Here is a 20,000-nt window from a genome sequence, read left to right as displayed (position 1 = left end):
AAACAACAACAAAAGAACAAACACAGTGAGGGAAGGCTCGGCTGGTGTGGCTGTTGTGGATGTTACAGTGCACTTGGAAGCATACAGGCGAATTATGGCACAAAGGAAACACGCAAAAACACATGTGCATGCGTTTTGGGATGTACGCTGGCGGACACACTTAAACACATGTGCATGCGCTCTCGCACGCGTCACTGCTATCTCTTTCTCTCTCTTTCTCTTTGTCACACACACACACACACACACACACACACACACACACACACACACGAGAGAGAGAGAGAGAGAGAGAGAGAGAGAGAGAGAGAGAGAGGATGGGAGTGGTACAACAAGAAACAATTAAGCGTGGAATCATCTTACGATGCACAAAGAAATAAGGAAGACATAAAGCCAGCCGATCTCTTTCAGACAAGTCGAGGACCACACGCTACCCACCCACGCACCTCTACATCTCTCTCTCTCTCTCTCTCTCTCTCTCTCTCTCTCTCCCCCGCCCCCCTCACAATAATCATTCTGGCTTCTCTCACCTCCCTTGTCGCACGAGCTATAGCTCAGCCAGGTATCGTTCCAGAGTGGAATGCTTGATCCTTGTAATGTAAGCCTGGGCTCTCTGGGGCAGAAAAGAACAGTGTGTGCCAGATTGTCGAGGGATCGTGGGAGGGGGGGGGATTACTAGTGGAGAAGAGGGGATTTCTATGATGGATGATGTTAAATGTTTTCTCTCCTTTTCACAGCCCGCTGTGATGCGATCATATGGATTACTTGTTGGGGGTAAAAAAAAAAGGCCTCCATTATAAGCATTAAGAAGAAAAGGTCCCGTTTTTTTTTTGTTGTTTTTTTTTAATAAAAAAGAGGGTATTGATCACCATAGTTTTTTGTTGTTGTTGTTGCTGAAATTGATTTCTCATTTCTTAGTGAACTGCTCTGCGAAACAGAACCATTGACTTCAGAAGGTTGTTCGTTATTCGTTATTAATAATACAAGTGAAACAAGGCTTCTCAGAGTGTTAAAAATGTATTACATGATAGGAGAACCACCGTTTTCGCTCGGCGTTAGAAGTTAAAATTCGTTAACGAAACAATACTGCCAGGCGGAAACTGAGGTGTGTTGTCTCCACATCTTGCACTGTTGAAGATGACAGCCAATGCACGTTTCTCTCGAACTTGCAGATGTCTTCTTTGATGTTAAAGAAAACCCAACAAGAACAACAAAACTGATCAGTTTCGGTTTCATATTCAATGTGTCAGAGCATGCGAACACATCCATATACGCTTATCCACATCTTCCATTGAAAATAAAAGCAATCAGCACTTTTGCCTCATATTTGTCAGTGTGGTTATATATTTATGGTTGGTTCTTTTAACTTGTCCGCGTGAATTTTGTGCTTGCTTGTTTCTTATTGGGTAGGGCTTGAATAAACCATGCTCAATGCCCTTCCCATGCTTTTCGCGGTTGTGAGATTATGCTATGCTGTTTCATTGTTTTTAAAGCGATAGCAGCAGATGCTTGACGCGCTGATCAGGGCTTGAGGTCCTCTAGGGTATTTGGTGCCCGTGTCAATGTTAATCCTGTCAGAGCCTCACATTCCGTACCAGTCAAACCTGTCGAGGCATCCGTCCCTGTCTTTCTGGGCCCTAACTGGAGTCTCCTGTTTCACACTGCCTACACTGGTACCGTCCCATATCTCCTCATCCTCTGTCTGTCTGTCTCTCCCTCCCTCCCCCCTCTCTCTCACTGCTTCAGATCACAGGACAAGCATCGTCACTGACAGGGTTACTGGCCTTGATGATAATCATCGTGGATGACCTCCGCTGGAGGTGTGGGCTTTGTCTGGAGTGTACGTCAAGTTCATTGTGAATGTGTGTGTGTGTGTGTGTGTGTGTGTGTGTGTGTGTGTGTGTGTGTGTGTGCGTGTGTGTGTGTGTGTGTTTTCCTGAATGTGCATGTCTGTTGTTGGTCTGTCCATCTGTCTCTCTTTCTCTCTCACTCTGTCTCCATTTGTCTCTTTCTGCCCCTATCCTCTTTTTCATCTTTCTCTGTACACACACACACACACACACACACACACACACACACACATATACACACATGTACACAGACACACACACACACACACACACACACACACACACACACACACACACATATATATATATATGATGTTGGCGTCCGTCTGTCTCTGGAGACAATGGAACTCTGCGCCTGGTTCAGTCAAGTTGTTGAGTTGCAGCGCCTGCTGTGGCTGTTCAGTCCGATTCTGAGATCGGCAGGTTCTGTTGCAGTTGTCGCAGGAGAAAGTCGCGCCTGACTCAGAGCGTACGGATTCTGACAGCGGCACTTAAGTGATCACTCCAGGGCGTGAGCCTGGTCGAAGTTCATGGAGACCCTGGGTTGCCCAGTCGTCAGAATCCCCCTCTTGGCCTCACCGATGTAGTCCGAAGGAACGCAGAGCGATACGTTCGGCACCAGCTTGGCTGCAGGAGCTGCCGAAAGAAAGTCAGTGCAACGTCCAACCGCCTTAGGGGCCCCAACTCCTGATTTTTCTTCAGGGTTCACTCCCGAAGCCTTTTCCGCGACCGGGTATGCCGCAAGGCAGCGGAGCTTTGGAGTCAGGGCTTTCCTTCCCCTAGATGGACTGCCTTCCCAGGCTGACGAGCTCCATCTGTCCGAAGCATCTGGTTTTGAGGTGTCAGAGACCCGCCTTTCGCCCCTTCTCCTGTCAGTAAAAGCAGTTCCGCCGGGTTTAGAGGATAAGCCACACGGGCAGGCCGTGAGTTGGGCTTGGTTGTCAGAGGCTATTTGAGACGCATGCCGTATGGGAGCACTTTAGGTGGTGGAGCTTATCCCCGCTACCGACCCCGGCTATGACAATCCTCATATTGGAACTATATATATATATATATATATATATATATATATATATATATATATATATATACATACATACATATATATACACATATATATATGTGTGTGTGTGTGTGTGTGTGTGTGTGTGTGTGTGTGTGTTTGTGTGTGTGTGTGTAACTTTCGTTGGTTCTCTCTTCTTTTCCTTCAGCATTCCGTGTCGCAAAGCATTTCTCTTCCTCGCGGTCTTCTTCAACCCCTCCCCACACTTCAGTCCAACCTCCCCACCTCCACCTCTCCCCCCCCCCGCCCCCCCACACCCCCTGCTGGTGACAGTTAAGATCAGAGGAGCCGTGTGTGGAATACCGACAAAGTTCCCCCCCCTTACTCCCTGTATAGTGCCTTGTTTCTCTGTGACAATGACCGAGTGATGAAATGCTGTCGTTGTAATCAGACTCATTAGCACTTTTATTGGATCTGCGTGTGGAGGGTACAATGATCTTTATGCCTAAACGAGCGAATTGGTTCGTCAAGCACACGGTTTGCACAGGAGCCTGCACATCAACTCACACACAAGCACTTGCGGGTACACAGTTATAAAAACACGCACGCTTGCAAGCGCGCAGCGTGTATGCGTACACACATACATATTTATAAATGTATGCAAGTGCACGCAAATGAGCGCGCGCATACACACACGCGCGCGCATGTGTAGCACCTTGAATTTGCATTTCTGGAATTTGCTTGGACACGCATGCATGTGCACATTGAAAGAGAGGGGGCACTCAGAACTCAGAGTTTAATGTACATCAGCCATAGGCCCACAATACGATGAGAAAGGGTGGGTCGGTGGGGGTCTGCATCAAATAATATTGTGTTAGTGTGTGTGTGTGTGTGTGTGTGTGTGTGTGTGTGAGAGAGAGAGAGCCCCTTGGAAAGTTCAATGTTTAGGGAGGGAGGGAGAGATTAGAGAGCGGCGGTAGAACTCGAGCAGTGTGCGAAATCCTCTCGAGATGAACACCAAGAAAACCGGGAGAAGACAGAGAGCCAGTCCTCTTTCAGAAACAGAGACACACGCTACCCTCGCATCGTAATCAGCGTTATCGTTAAAGGGTATCCGTTCGACCCCTTCCTTTCATTAGATACACGCCACCCTCGGACCGTTAGCAGCGTTATCGTTAAGGTCAGACACTACAATCAAATGACGACTTTTTTTTCTCTCTAACAATATCTCTTTTTTCTACTAGGTGTATCATCACTTGTGAATCACAGAAAAAAGTTATCTTAGATTTCTGTGAATACCCGTTGCTATGGAAACAATTCAAAATGGCCGCCAAACAATGTATCAAAGAAATCGGGTTTGTGGTCCATGTGGTGCATGCAAACATTTCCTCTCATTACACACGCCACCCTCGCACCGTGATCACCGTTATCGGTAAACGGTATCCGTTCTATCCCTTCTCATTAGACACACACCACCCTTGCAGCGTAATCACCGTTATCGGTAAACTGTGTGCATAATCAGCGTTATCGTTAAAGGGTATTCGTTAACCATTCCTCTCATTAGATACACGCTACCCTCGCACCGAAATAACTGTTATCGGTAAACGGTATCCGTTCCTAACCCTTCCTCTCATTAGATGTACGCCACCCTCGCACCGTAATCAGCGTTATCGGTAAACGGTATCCGTTCCTAACCCTTCCTCTCATTAGATGTACGCCACCCTTGCACCGTAATCAGCGTTATCGGTAAACGGTATCCGTTATACCCCTTCCTCTCATTAGATACACGCCACCCTCTCACCGTAATCAGCGTTATCGGTAAACGGTATCCGTTCTACCCCTTCCTCTCATTAGATACACGCCACCCTCGCACCGTAATCACCGTTATCGGTAAACGGTATCCGTTCTACCCCTTCCTCTCATTAGACACACGCTACCCTGGTACCGTAATCGCCGTTATCGTTAAACGGTATCCGTTCTTAACTCACTCAGTACGGCCAGTCCTCTCCTCTTCTCTACACAGACCCCTCGTATGTCCAGTGGGTGTCTGAATGACCCAACCTTTAGCTTCCGTCGTCAGAATTGTGGTTTTTCTTTGTCAACATTTACATCTTCATTATAAGAGCCTTCCGCTTGCAATATTTTGATTATGGCAATTGGGGTGAAACGCTGTTAACGTCGTCTCTTTCGCCGTTCGTATGGAGAGAGTTAACCCTTCTTCTCATTAGACACAGGCCACCCTTGCACAGTAGTTACCGTTATCGTTAAGGTCAGACACTACAGTCAAATAACGACTTTTTTTTGTCTCCAACAATATCTCTCTCTCTTTTTTTTTTTACTAGGTGTATCATCACTTGTGAATCACAGAAAAAGTTATCTTAGATTTATGTGAATACCTGTTGCAATGGAAGCAATTCAAAATGGCCGCCAAACAATGTATCAAAGAAATCGGGTTTGTGGTCCATGTGGTGCATGCAAACATTTCCTCTCATTAGACACACGCCACCCTCGCACCGTGATCACCGTTATCGGTAAACGGTATCCGTTCTATCCCTTCTCATTAGACACACACACCACCCTTGCACCGTAATCACCGTTTTCGGTAAACTGTGCATAATCAGCGTTATCGTTAAAGGGTATTCGTTAACCATGCCTCTCATTAGATACACGCCACCCTCGCACCGTAATCAGCGTTATCGGTAAACGGTATCCGTTTCTACCCCTTCCTCTCATTAGATACACGCCACCCTCGCACCGTAATCACCGTTATCGGTAAACTGTATCCGTTTCTAACCCTCCTTCTCATTTCCCCTTTCACGAGATTCGAAGTCAGACGGGAGTCGTTCCCGACAGAGTGTAATGATTCATTCACCTTGTAACCATCACCCTGTTCTCAAAGGGAAAATAAAAGCTGGTGGTTGCCCATGCTGTATTAAGCAGGACATTGGTGGATTGTACTAGACGTTGCTGGTTTTTTTCTTTTTCTGTCAGCTGTTTATCTCAAAGGGTGGTGTGGTTGTTTCCTTTGTGGTATGGTTAGGGAGTTGGTTGTCACAGTGTCGGCTTCACGTAGGTGGTGCCAAAGTGAAACGGAAGAGCGGATATGAGTGGCAATGACTTTCACTGGAACCTGCGAACACACACACACACACACACACACAAACGAACGCACAAATGCACGCGTGCGCGCCCATACAGAAATACATACATGCACACACAGAGGGATGAACACACACACACACACACACACGCACGCGCGCGCGCACGCGCGCGCACATGCACGCGCGCATGCAGACAACTAAGCGAAGAAAAAATTGAGAGCTTTAGAAAGTCAGTAAAATGAGCTTTCTCTGTGAATATGCAGTCTCCAAATAGCTTGAATCGGTCATAAATTGTGAAGTCATTGAATTCCGCTGAATCTCGCTGTCATTGTGTGATTTGAAAGCCGTTGCAACATTGATTTTGTAATCTTGTCAAATCCCATGATGATTTAAAGTTGCGCTCACTGTAGAACACAGCAAGAAGCTGTTTTTATCAAACTGATTTACTTATTGAATGTTTTGTTCACGTATTCTTTTATTTTGAATGTTGGACGTTCAGCTTATCTATTTTTCATTAGAATTTTATGGATTATTCTTTTTTTTAGAAATATTTTTTTCCGATTTTTCTTTCTTTTGTTTCCAATTTCCCTCCTTCCAACTTTTCTTCCTGATCTAACTTATATTTTTTTCCTCGTCTAATCTCCCCTTTCCCGTCTGTCTTCTCTTTCCTCTTTTCTTTTCCTTGCCCATTTCTCTTCGGTTTATTTTCTTCTGTCCGGTCCAGTAGAAGACGATGGATACTACAATCATTTGCATATGTTTCATTTCCTTCCCAACATATCTTTCCGATAAGTTAACAGCGTGAACCTTTGTGTTAGAGCTGTGGTCCCATGACGTTATCAGTTCTCACCTCAATTTCTTGAGTGTCAGAAGTCACGTCGGCCTTCCATCATGCCAGCCTTTCTTCTCTGGGTTACATCAGGATTCCACTGTTTCGCACTCACCACCAGCCGTCGTCCCGTTCCAACTTTTCTAACTTCAGAATGCAAGACGTGCATCAGCACTGGCTGGTTACCGCCCTTTCTTTTCAATTCATTTGCTGGGGACGTCAACTTGGAAGGTGTTGTCTGGGCAGTATACGTCAAGGTCACAGTGAAGGGGTGTGTGTGTGTGTGTGTGTGTGTGTGTGTGTGAGAAATACTTCTTCCTATATTTTCTACATTATTTCCTCAAACACACCCTCTTGCTTGCTCTCACTCCACTGTCTCTTCTCCTTCCCAAACCCTTTGTCTGTCTGCCTATCTCTGTCTCTCTGTCTTTCTCTCTCTCTCTCTCACCATACCCCTCCCTCTCTCTCCCTCTCTCTTTTGCTCTTTCTCTTCTTTGTTTCTTGAAAAGCCCCATGTCTCTGAACTTCGTAAAATTAAAACAAAAGAACAACAACAACAACAAACCTTTCTCATCTCACCCTCGAAGAATGAAGCAGGACCGAACAGAACGAGGTACATTGTACATCGTGAGGATTTGTACCTGTAACTGTTAGGGTCAATGAAAGTGTGTGAGAAGTAAAGCCAAAGACATGCCTGTCCAAACACTTCACCCTCCTCCTCCTCCTCCCCCTCTATATTGATTCGTTTCGTTTCTCTATGACCTTGACAGAGAGAGAGACAGAGAGACAGACGAACTGCTGCCGCTCTAATCACTCTCATTTCCATGTTTATTGGATCTGCATGCAGTGCAGAGGGCTGTCTTCGTTGGAAGGGATCTATGTGCCTGGACTGGTGGTGTACAACTGAGCTGAAGAAAGGAGCAGGCGTGAGCATGCACATATACACACGCCCTTACAGAAATACGCACGCACATGCACACAGACACACGGACACACACATACACACACACACACACACACACACACGCACATAAGCGCGCGCGCGCACACACACACACACACACACACACACACAGACACACACACACGCACACACGCACGCACGCACATAAGCACACGCACACACATACACCCACACACACATACACCTACGTGCACATGCACACATTCAGACTTTCACGCACCAACACACACACACACACACACACACACACACACACACACACACACACATATATATATATATGTATGTATATATATGTAGCTGTACATATATGTATTTACATACATATAGATATAAAGTTATACATACATGGATAGCGCCTTTTGATTGCATCCATGGAATCATAAGCAGATGAGAGGGGTTGGGGTGGGTGGGGCGGGTGGGGGCTGGGAGAGGGGAGGGCAGTGTAAATACGCAAGAAAATTTTTAAAGAAGTCAGGAAGAAAGCCAATCTCTTTCAGACAGCCAGGCACACTCCACTACCAACTTACCTCAACGTGATCTCCTCACCCATTCTTCCCTTTGCCATTTCCCCTTTCCGCGAGTTCAGGATCTGATATCAGCCAGGTGTTATTCCACACCATGATGCGGAATTGCTCGATCCTGTGATGTAAGACTTGCTTTCTCTTTTGACAGAACATAGCGTGTCAGCTTGTTTTCCGGGATAAAGCAGCAGCACCGGTGGAGGAGGGAGGCTTTGTGCGATTGACGATGATGGACCTTTCTGTCTCGTTTCGTTTCTGGGGTGATATGATTAGCCACCCGTACCTCTACCCCCCCATCCGCTATTCCCCGCCCCCGGTCTCCAAACTCTTTGCTCTTGCGGGTTACCTGTTTTAGAAAAAAGCCTTGGTTGCTATTATTCAAATGCTAAGAGCAATTTTTATTCTCCCATGAAAGAGTAATTACCACTACTGTAGATTAAGGGAAGAAGAAGACAAAGCTGACTGCAGGATACTTCAGAACAAAAAACTAAAGTTTATAAAAAAAAAACAAAAAAACAAAACTTTTTGGTAGATGAATCCTCTTGGAGTGAGACACGACGTTTCGAACCATAGGCCCGTTGCCATTAAGGGTGCTGTTTTCATTTGTTTGATTCAAAATGTACCAAGGTTACCGCTGCTTCATATAAAGTGTGTTGTGTTCTTTTGTTTGTTTCAAATTGTAGGTATACTGAGCAATTGCATTATGAGGTCTCTTGTGCTGCAGCGTCAGCTCTGTGCAAGTTTCACGGCACCGGGAAAAGGACAGAGAGCGGGTATTTTAAGGTACTGCTCTCTGCTGTTTCATCCGATACTCGAGAGCAGTGACATGGTTGAGAGTCGTGGCAAGGCAGTCAGAGTTAGAAAGGAGTGGCGTGGTTTAACTCTCTCCATACGAACGGCGAAAGAGACGACGTTAACAGCGTTTCACCCCAATTACCATCATCAAAATATTGCAAGCGGAAGGCTCTTATACTGAAGACGTGAATGTTGACAAAGAATACCACAATTCTGACGACGGAAGCTAAAGGTTGGGTCATTTAGACACCCACTGGACATCCGAGGGGTCCGTGTAGAGGAGAAGAGAGGACTGGCCGTACTGAGTGAGTTAAAGAGTGGCGACAGAGCGCTGAGACGGAGCAAATGAGAGCGCATTTTCCTCATACCTTTGAGCCAAACAGATACCCTCACTGGACTGGTCGACGTCTCCCTGAATATTGAAGAAGTGATCCCTCGATGTCATTATTTTGTGCTCGTCCCAGTGTTAGTGCAGTTAGAACTCACAACCACCTTCATTGACAGCCAAACCTGTCGGGCTCTCTTCCACTGTCTCTCTGGGTTGTGATTTGAGTCTCCTGTTTCACACTCGTTCACAGTCGTCCCTCCCACTCTCTCTCTCTCTCTCTCTCTCTCTCTCTCTCTCTCTCTCTCTCTCTCTCTCTGTGTGTGTGTGTGTGTGTGTGTGTGTGTGTGTGTGCTTCAGAATGCAAGACGTGCATTAACACTGAATGGTTCTTGGCTTTGTTTTTAAGTAGTGCTGGCGTCCTCTAGGACGATGGAAATGAAATGTCGGTTCTATTATGGTAAGATCATTGGTGTGTGTGTGTGTGTGTGTGTGTGTGTGTGTGTGTGTGTGTGTGTGTGCGTGGTGTGTGTGTGTGTCCCGCCTCTCTCTCTCTCACCCTCTCTCTTTCACCCCCTCTCACCCCCCCTCTCCCACTCTATCTCACCCCCTCTCCGACTCTCTCTCTCTCCTACTCTCTCTCTCTCTTTCACCCTCCCACACTCTCTCTCCCACCCTCTCTCTCTCCCACTCTCTCTCTCCCACTCTCTCTCTCATCCTCTCTTTCTCTCCCTCCCCCCCACTCTCTCTCTGCATTCCCCTCTCCTCTTCTCCCCTCTCCTATAACGAAGCAGGATCTGACGAGAGCCAGTGTGTGCTGAGGAGAACGAGTGCTGAGGACTGTGAGGGTCAATCAAACCGTGCATGGAATACCGCCCTGTCTGTCTGTCCATGCACACGCTGCGTCCTCCCTACCGTGGTGCCTCTCGTCTCTGTGAATCTGACAGATGAACTGCTGGTGGTGGTGTTGTCGATCTCCGTGTCCACATCCGCTGGATCTGCAAGTGGAAGGTTGTGGTGGTCTGCTGGGGGTAGGGGGTGGGGGGTGTAGCGGGGGAGTGGGGGTGGGGGTGGGAGGGGAGAGTTTCTTTAGCTGGATGAATGATTTCCAATGTGTGTTTGTGTGTGTGTGTGATAGTATTGAGAGCAACTGTTCGAGAGAGCCACAAAGGCGCAAGCGCGCACGCAAGCAATCAAGCAAACAAGCAGGCGCGCACACACATACACACACGCACACACACACACACACACACACACACACACACACACACACACACACACACACACACACACACACACACACATATATATATATATATATATATATATATATATATACAAATACACACACGTGCTTGCACTCACACACACACACACGTAATTACACAACTAATGGACAAGTATAATTCGCATGCTGAGTGTGTGAGATGGAGACATAGAGATACGGAATGGAGTGAGAGAGAAGGAATTACCAAAGAAAACTTTGGGGAGGGGGGCGGGTGGGTGGGGGTGGGGGGTGGGGCTGGTGACATCAATTAAGCTCCTTTTAGACGACGTCAGACATGGGTAACTCTCACCATTTCTCCCGTTATGTACTTATTCATTTACTTATTTTTGTTTGATGTTGACACATTTTGCATACGTACCTAATACCTGCATGGAAAGAAAAAAGATTTACTTTTAGGTGACTGTTGAGAAAAGGACGAAATATAGCTTGTCAAACCGTGTGTCAAGGAAAAAAAGGTGCGGTTTGAATTACCTTTAAGGAGTTATGGGCCGAAACACTTGACTGAGGGAGGGGCACCTTCTCTCTCTGAAGACCTTGCATTGTCCAGCTCTCCCTAGAGTTTCTTATCACCAGGGTGGTATATATATATATATATATATATGCTCCATCCAAAAGTCAGTACTTAGGGCAGCAATACACAATAGATAAACACAGCTGCATTTAATAAAATCGCAGAAACAACTTCTCTCTCAATTGTTCGGACATTCGATGTGTGGCTGTCTATGAACACAAATGGGTATAATTATACCCAATTTCAGTCCCGTGTTTTGACGTTTTCTTACTGACATACGGCGGCCATTTTGTTTTGAGTTTGCGCAGTCTGCAGTTTACTATGGCTGAGAGAGAGAGAGAGAGAGAGAGAGAGAGAGACAGACAGACAGACAGACAGACAGACAGACAGACAGACAGAGAGACAGAGAGAGACACAGAGAGAGACAGAGAGAGAGAGAGAAAAAAACAGCGGGGGAGTGGGAGCGGAGAGAGAGAACTGATGGAGGAGCAGAGAGAGAGAGAGAGAGAGAGACCGGGGGTGGGGGCGTGGGGGTGACACACACAGAGAGCGAGAGAGAGAGAGAGAAAGAGAGCGGGGGAGGGAGAGAGAGAGTAGGGGGAGGGACAGAGAGAGAGAGAGAGAGAGAGCACGGGGGAGGGGCAGAGAGAGACAAGACAAGCCAAGACACATTCTTTATTTCGAGGATAATAGACTGGTGTGCATTTTTACATCCAGTCCCCGCCCTGAATAGGGTCTACACTACACAATACTAAATAAAATGAAAGCATGGTGTTAGTAGAGATTCATAACAGGGAATAAAAAAATTTTAAAAAGTAAAATAAAATAAAATAAAACAAAACAAAGAAAAACAAACAACACACACACACTACACACACTACACACATCACTACACACTCACACACACACACACACACACACACACACAACCACACACACACACACACACACACACACACACACACACACACACACACACACACACACACACACACACGGCATACAGGTACAAGCATGGTGTTAGTAAAATGTATAGGAAAAATGAACAACATGAAAGAAACAACACACACAACACACACCGCTATACAGAGAGAGACAGAGACAGAGACAGACAGACACACCCACACCCACACCCACACACACACACACACACAGATGTGATAGAAATTCGGACAATGAGAGAAATGCGTGGAGGTGGTAACGTAACAGAGTAGCGCCGAAATCGTCGTGGAGAACTCACAATGGAGATATAGAAAAAAGGAAGAGACAGATAAATATCCATTCCCTCTTTCAGACACACACACACACACATTCACACTGTTGTCACCCACGCTTCTCATCGTTATTACTCCCCCTTCCCTTATTACCCCCCTTTTGTATCCATTCCTACATCCTGTGCCTCCTGTTTGGAAGGAAGGTTGAGCAAAGCAGGGCATTGCGTCAGAGCTGTGGACATGATCCCGTGATTGTCACAGCGGTTCCATTCTGAGACTGAGAGTTCGGGTCGCACTGTTAGGAGACAACGGCACAAAAAGTTGTGTAGTGGAGAATGTTAGACGTGTTTGGTTTCAGTGGACGTGATGCAACCTCGCCAACGCGATGTGGAGTGCTGAGGCTAGCGTTGTGGTATTAGTTTTCTGAACTATCAGTGCCCAAAGTTGTTGCGCGCGCACATATTTCTATAAACGCGCGTGCACACACTCATACGCATACACACGCACACTTTCTAACACACACTCTCTCTGTCTCTGTCTCTGTCTATCTCTCTCTCTCTGTCTCTCTATATACACACACGTTCTCTAATGCAGTCATACGAACACATACACAATGTGCGTACACAAAGGCACGGACACCGACAGACGACGCACGCACGCACGCACGCACGCACGCACGCACGCACACACGCACACACACACACACACATACGCACACACACATACACACACACAAGCACGCATGCGTGCACACGCACACACACACACACACGCACGCGCGCGCGCGCACTCACGCATGCACGCATGCACACGCACACATACACATTATACACGCGCGCGCGAACACGCGCACATGCACACAGACGCATACACACAGAGACACACACACACACACATACACACACACACACACGCACACACACGCACACACACGCACACACACACACACACACACTCAACAGCCATTTGAAAGGTCAGAGAGTGGGATTACAGCTCGGAGCAGTTGGAAGCAAGACGAGTCAGGTAGAGAGGGAGGAAGATCCATTTCAGATAGACAGACGCTACCCAAGCTCTTCTCCATCCTTCTCTCCATCTCGTATCTGTTCTGCCCTTTCTTCATTTCCCCCTTCACCAGACAGGTAGACCTGATGTTCCACAGTGTAACGGAAAGTCTGGTCGCTTTTTGAAAAAAAACCCCAACAAGAACATAACTCTTTGTATGTATGTGTCAAGCCAAGATTTTATTTCATGATGGTAAATTGAATAAGCAACAATTGCGGTGTTTTTTTATTTTATTTTTATACATCAAGCCATCAATGAAAAAATAGAGAAAAATATAGGGAAGGAGAGAGAGAGAGAGAGAGAGAGAGAGAGAGACAGACAGACAGACAGACAGACAGACAGACAGAGAGAGACAAGCAGATGAAAAGCAACAACAACAAAAATACATACATACATACATACATACATATATATATATATATATATTTTTTTTTTTTTTTTTTTTTTTTTTTATTTTTTTTTTTTTGATGGAGTCAACCGTCGACCGACGGATGAGTAGGCAGGCAGGCTTATATGTCGGTGTGTGTCCTCACATGGGAGAAGAGGCCGATTCTGGATGCGCAGCACTTCCCACAGGTGTTGCAAGGGAAAACGTCTCCAGAAGTTGAGCCCTGCTTCTTTCGCTCACGTTTCTCCTCCTCCTTGTATATATATACACATACACAATGATATTGTGATAATAAAATACACAATTGCATTTCTGTTTCTCACTCACTCACACACACACACACACACACACACACACACACACACACACACACACACACACACACACACACACACACCATGCCCATCTATTCCACAGGCACATAATTACTCCCTATTATAGTACAAAATCCTTGCCAACACAAGCATATGCAAAACATTTCACAATTGATAAAAAAAGTATCAGACTAATAGATCAAGACCCCCCCCCTCTCTCTCTCTCTCTCTCTCTCTCTCTCTCTGAGAACGGAACGGAATGGTTTATTCACATATAGGCCTCAGCCCCACGTGAAGGGGTTCACATGAACATTGTGCAAACAAGTATAAATACAGATAACAAAACATAAAATCATATTCATTTCACGAAGTAGCAATTTCTCTATGTTTGAAAGCCTTATACAAAAACAAAGAAAAATCACGAACGTCCTTACTATTGCTTGACGACATAAGTAGACTTAATCTAAACAGGGAGGGGTGTTTGTAATATTTTGGTTTTATAAACATTTCACGAATATTTGTTAGTGCCGGGCAACAAAGGACAACATGTTACCTCATTTTCTTGGGATTCATTTCACAATGGACAGACTAAATCATTTTCACTAAACGTTTTGTACCTTGAGCGATGCGTTGTCAATTCAGATATTCCTAATCTAAACTTCGTTGTAATAAATTTCAAGTGTCTGTCTATATCTAGCAGCAGATAATGTTTTAAATCATGTACACTGCATAATAATGCTTTATAAGCCTTAAACGGTATTCTGTTATCTTTCATTCGTACAATTTTAAGCCAGTAGCGAATACAGTTCATAATAGAGTTTATATATATTGGATAACGATTTGTTTCATCATAAACAAAGTCGTTTGGCGTTCGCATATCGACTCCTAAAAATTCTTTAAAGCCATTAAATGAAGCGATTCACAATGAAAAACAGATTTGTCAAGCCCCCATAACTCAGATCCATATTGCACTATTGGTTGTATTTGGCAGTCAAAAAGCTTAATGAATAAATGAAATGAATTATTGTTTAACATATATAATATTTTCATAACACATATCAGAGCACCTTTTGCTTTACTTGCAAGTTCCTTGCAAGCAGCACCAAAACTTAAGCGTGTTGAAAATATAATTCCTAAATATTTATATACGAGTACATTAACAACAGGCAATGTAGCACCATCATAAAACCACCGTTCTCTTACACTTAAATATCCACCTTTCCGGAATACTATGATGTTACTTTTAGACATATTCACCTTTAGTTGAAGAGATGTTGTTGCACGCTGTCGACTATTTGTGTTTGTAGGCCTATAACTGTCTCTGAAATCAAAATGACATCGTCGGCTAACAAAAGAATAAATAATTCAAAAGCAAGTGAAAGCATAGCACCATGCCTACCATTATTAATTACTTCTATTGCTAATTCGTTTATGAATAAAGAAAAAAGAATTGGGCTGCATGCATCATCTTGTTTAACCCCAGAAGTACATGTTATATAATCTGTCAGTTTGGCAACCCATCGGACTCTGGCTTTAACTACATCATACATACTTTTGATACACCTATATAATTTACCTGTTATACCATTCGTTAAGAGAACTGGCCAAAGGAGATTTCTATTTATGGAATCAAAGGCCTTTTCAAAATCTATAAATGCTACATATAATTTACGATTGTATGAAAATTGTTTTTGAACTAGTGCTAGCAAGGTGTTCATGTGGTCTATTGTTGAGCATCCCGTCTTAAACCCTGCTTGACATTCACCTGTAATATTATTTTCTTCCACCCACTCCTGTAATCTATTATTAATTATTATTCCGAATAACTTACTACTCACATAAGTCAAAGAAATTCCTCTATAATTATTGGGGTCACTAATATCGCCTTTCTTAAAAATAGGTTGAATGACAGATTCAGCCCAGCTATCTGGATATATACCATGATAAAAAATTATGTTAAACATTCTAAAGAAAAAGTGCACAACCTGATCGTTTGCATTCTTAAATAATTCGGCAATGATACCATCAGGACCTGCCGCTTTTCGACTTTTTAATTTTCTAAAAGCAAGTAATATTTCTGCTTTGGAAATTGGACGATTAACATATCCTTCTAATTCAACATCAGGTGTCTCATTCTGATACTATTTGTATCTTTTTCTGATAAGGCCTGAAAATGCTGAAACCACGTGTCAACTGAAATGGTATTTCTAGGCTGTTTTCTTTTAAACAATGATCCACGAACAGCATCCCAAAGTTCTTTTTGATTATTGACTGTCATTACAAGTTTATCTAACATAGACCTATTATACTGTTTCTTCTTTCTCCTGAGTAGATATTTATATTCACGTCTAGTAATTACATATTCTGTATTATCTTCAACCTTTAATGTATGACATCTTCGTAACAGTCTCCTAGTTTTCCGTTTAAAAAGTTCACATTCCTGATCAAACCAGTCATTCTTCTTCTTAACACTGTTGAAAAGACACGTTTTTTCAAACATTCTGCACTCTCTCTGATACGGTCATTGAACCTTCCAAGAGCGTCATTAACATCAATATCAATTAAATTAATTGCTACGTCTATTTTCATACGCTTATCTTCATTACATAGAGTAGTGGTATACACATCAGCATATTCATCATTCCATACAAATTTATCCGTAACACAACGTTTTTCTTATATATTAACATCACAAAAGTTTTCATTTGGAACAGCAACTTGCATTCTCACAGGCAAATGGTCAGAATCAATACGTTCAATAACAGATAGTTCACATGAATCATATAATAATGTAAAGAGTTTATTTGATAATACAAAGTAATCGATAACACTGCTCCCGGAGTCAGATATGTATGTATAGCAACCTTCTAGGTCACATTTACACACGCCATTTAAAATGTTCAAACCTAAAGCAGTACACATATTCAATAGTAATTTTCCATAATTATTCATGTTTCTCCTCCTCCTTGTATATATATACATACACAAGGATATTGTGATAATGAAATACACAATTGCATTTGTTTCACACACACACACACACACACACACACACACACACACACACACACACACACACACACACACACACACACACACACAAATACACCATGCCCATCCCATCTACAGGCACATAATTACTCCCTATTATAATACAAAATCCTTGCCAACACAAGCATATGCAAAACATTTCACAATTGATAGAAAAGTATCAGACTAATAGATCAAGACTCTCTCTCTGAGAGAGAGAGAGAGAGAGAGAGAGAGTGTGTGAGAGAGAGAGAGTGTGTGTGTGTGTAGTTAGTCGTGGAGGTAAGCAGTTGATATCAGCAGTGGAGAAAAGATTCGTTGAGCGGATGATGTTAGACGTTGTTTTCTTTCTTTTAATGCCTCGAGTGATGCGCACAGCCCAGTCTGCAGTGCATCAGAGTGACGGATCGCTTGCTTCATACGGCTGTCGGTTAATGATAATTATCACCATCGAAAGAGTTTAGGAGGAATGTGGTAGAATGGATAAGACTTATCATCCGCCAATTCAGTGTCCGTTAGGGTTTGGCTTCGAATCCCCCCTCTCGTCCTTTCTCCCAAGTTTGGGAAATCAATCTGAGCGAGTAGGCACTCGGATGAGACTATCAGAAAGAAAAGATCTGAGCGCATCACTCCTCTTTTGCAACATCTCTACTGGCTCCCTGTCTCACACAGAATAAAGTACAAGATCAATACTCTGTGTTATAAATATATTCACAAATCTGCCCCTTCCTATCTCTGTGGCTGCCTTCACCTCTACACTCCATCTCGCTCACTACGATCGGCTTCGGATCCACTCTGTTTACGCATACCCAAATTCAAACACTCGACTGTTGGCCGCCGTTCTTTCTCTGTCTCTGGACATTGAAATTGGAATGAACTCCCTCTCAGTTCTTTCAGGTCTGGTCTTAAAACCCACCTCTTCCCAAAATCGCCTCCCTTCCCTGTCTCACCTTGTCTTCAGTTTTAGAGTTATGCATGCGTGTGAATGACTGGTGCGAAAGCGCTTTGAGTTGTCTCTGCACAAGATTCAGCGCTGTATAAATACCATTATTGTTATAAACCGAGGTCCCGTGTGCATCAGACATATGGCACACTGAAAAAGAACCCAATGCAATAAGAGTTGTCTTCTGGCAAAATTCTGTAGAAGAAATCTCTTCTTACAGGTACACAATTAATAGATATTAATTTTGCACACACTCAAGGCCTGACAAAGCGCGTTGGGTTATGCTGCTAGCAGCTCAGGCATCGGACCTAACAAATGTGGTGTAGCATATATGGATTTGTCCGAGCGCAGTGACACCTCCTTGAGAAACGAGCTGAAACCGAAACAAACTGAAAGAGTTTAACAGTTTTCTGCATTCAAAATGAACAATGTCTTTGGAGGTACATGAATTTTTTTTATGCCATTGCGTCAGGTTTTGTTCATTTCCACTGCTTCACACACTAACCTTTTGTGCAATGTGAGAAGGGGGGAAGGGAGGTGGTAGAGAGAGAGAGAGAGAGAGAGAGAGAGAGAGAGGAGGGGGGGGGCTGTCACTGTGTCTTTGCTTTTAAAACTATTGATTCTGAACATTTGGCTTTTGGTTTTGCTGGATCTCACGAGAGTCCAACAGTTGCGCTCACAGCATGAGCCGATTTATTTCAATGGGTCAATTTTATGTACGCCACGTATCTTTTCTTCAGGTGTTCAGTTATTCATCTGGACTCATCATTTATCCAACGTATTGTGTGTGTGTGTGTGGGGGGGGGGGGGGGGGGGGTGGTGTGTACGTGCTTTGTGTGTGTGTGTGCGCGTGCTTTGTGTGTGTGTGGTGTGCGTGCGTGCGTGCGTGCGTGCGTGCGTGCGTGTGTTCCCCTTTTTCTATTTTCATATATTTAGTTTCTTATATGTTTGCTAGTTTATTTGTAATCATGAATCTATTTAATATAACGTCAACTGATTGTTCTGTCATACTCTTTTTTTTCTCCTTTTTTTTACTAAGTACGTCAATTGTTCTACCATACTCTTTTTTTTCCATTTTTTACTGTTTTGTTTAACACTCCAGAGCTGGGTTGAAAAAAGTATTTGCATACCTCATTACCCCAGCGAAGTAGACATTCGTTTTTTTATCTATGTATATTTACACGTCTGTCTTTTTGTTTTGATTGACGGGCGAATAATTAGATACAACCGAAATTTTACTTCACCGGGCTAACGAGTCTATCAGTCTGTCTGGCCGTCCATTACTATGTCCACCCCTCTGTCTTTGCCTGATTGATCATTTAAAGGGTCAAGCTGTCTTTGTCTGATTGATCATTGAAAGGGTCAAGCTGTCTTTGTCTGACTGATCATTTAAAGGGTCAAGCTGTCTTTGTCTGATCATTTAAAGGTCAAGCTGTCTTTGTCTGATTGATCATTTAAAGGGTCAAGCTGTCTTTGTCTGATTGATCATTTAAAGGGTCAAGCTGTCTTTGTCTGATTGATCATTGAAAGGGTCAAGCTGTCTTTGTCTGATTGATCATTGAAAGGGTCAAGCTGTCTTTGTCTGATTGATCATTGAAAGGGTCAAGCTGTCTTTGACTGATCATTTAAAGGGTCAAGCTGTCTTTGTCTGATCATTGAAAGGGTCAAGCTGTCTTTGTCTGATTGATCATTCAAAGGGTCAAGCTGTCTTTGTCTGATTGATCATTGAAAGGGTCAAGCTGTCTTTGTCTGATTGATCATTCAAAGGGTCAAGCTGTCTTTGTCTGATTGATCATTGAAAGGGTCAAGCTGTCTTTGTCTGACTGATCATTTAAAGGGTCAAGCTGTCTTTGTCTGACTGA

Source organism: Babylonia areolata, chromosome 19 (assembly GCF_041734735.1).
Source record: "Babylonia areolata isolate BAREFJ2019XMU chromosome 19, ASM4173473v1, whole genome shotgun sequence".
Taxonomy (NCBI): Eukaryota; Metazoa; Mollusca; class Gastropoda; order Neogastropoda; family Buccinidae; genus Babylonia; species Babylonia areolata.
Note: the sequence above shows the minus strand (reverse complement) of the source record.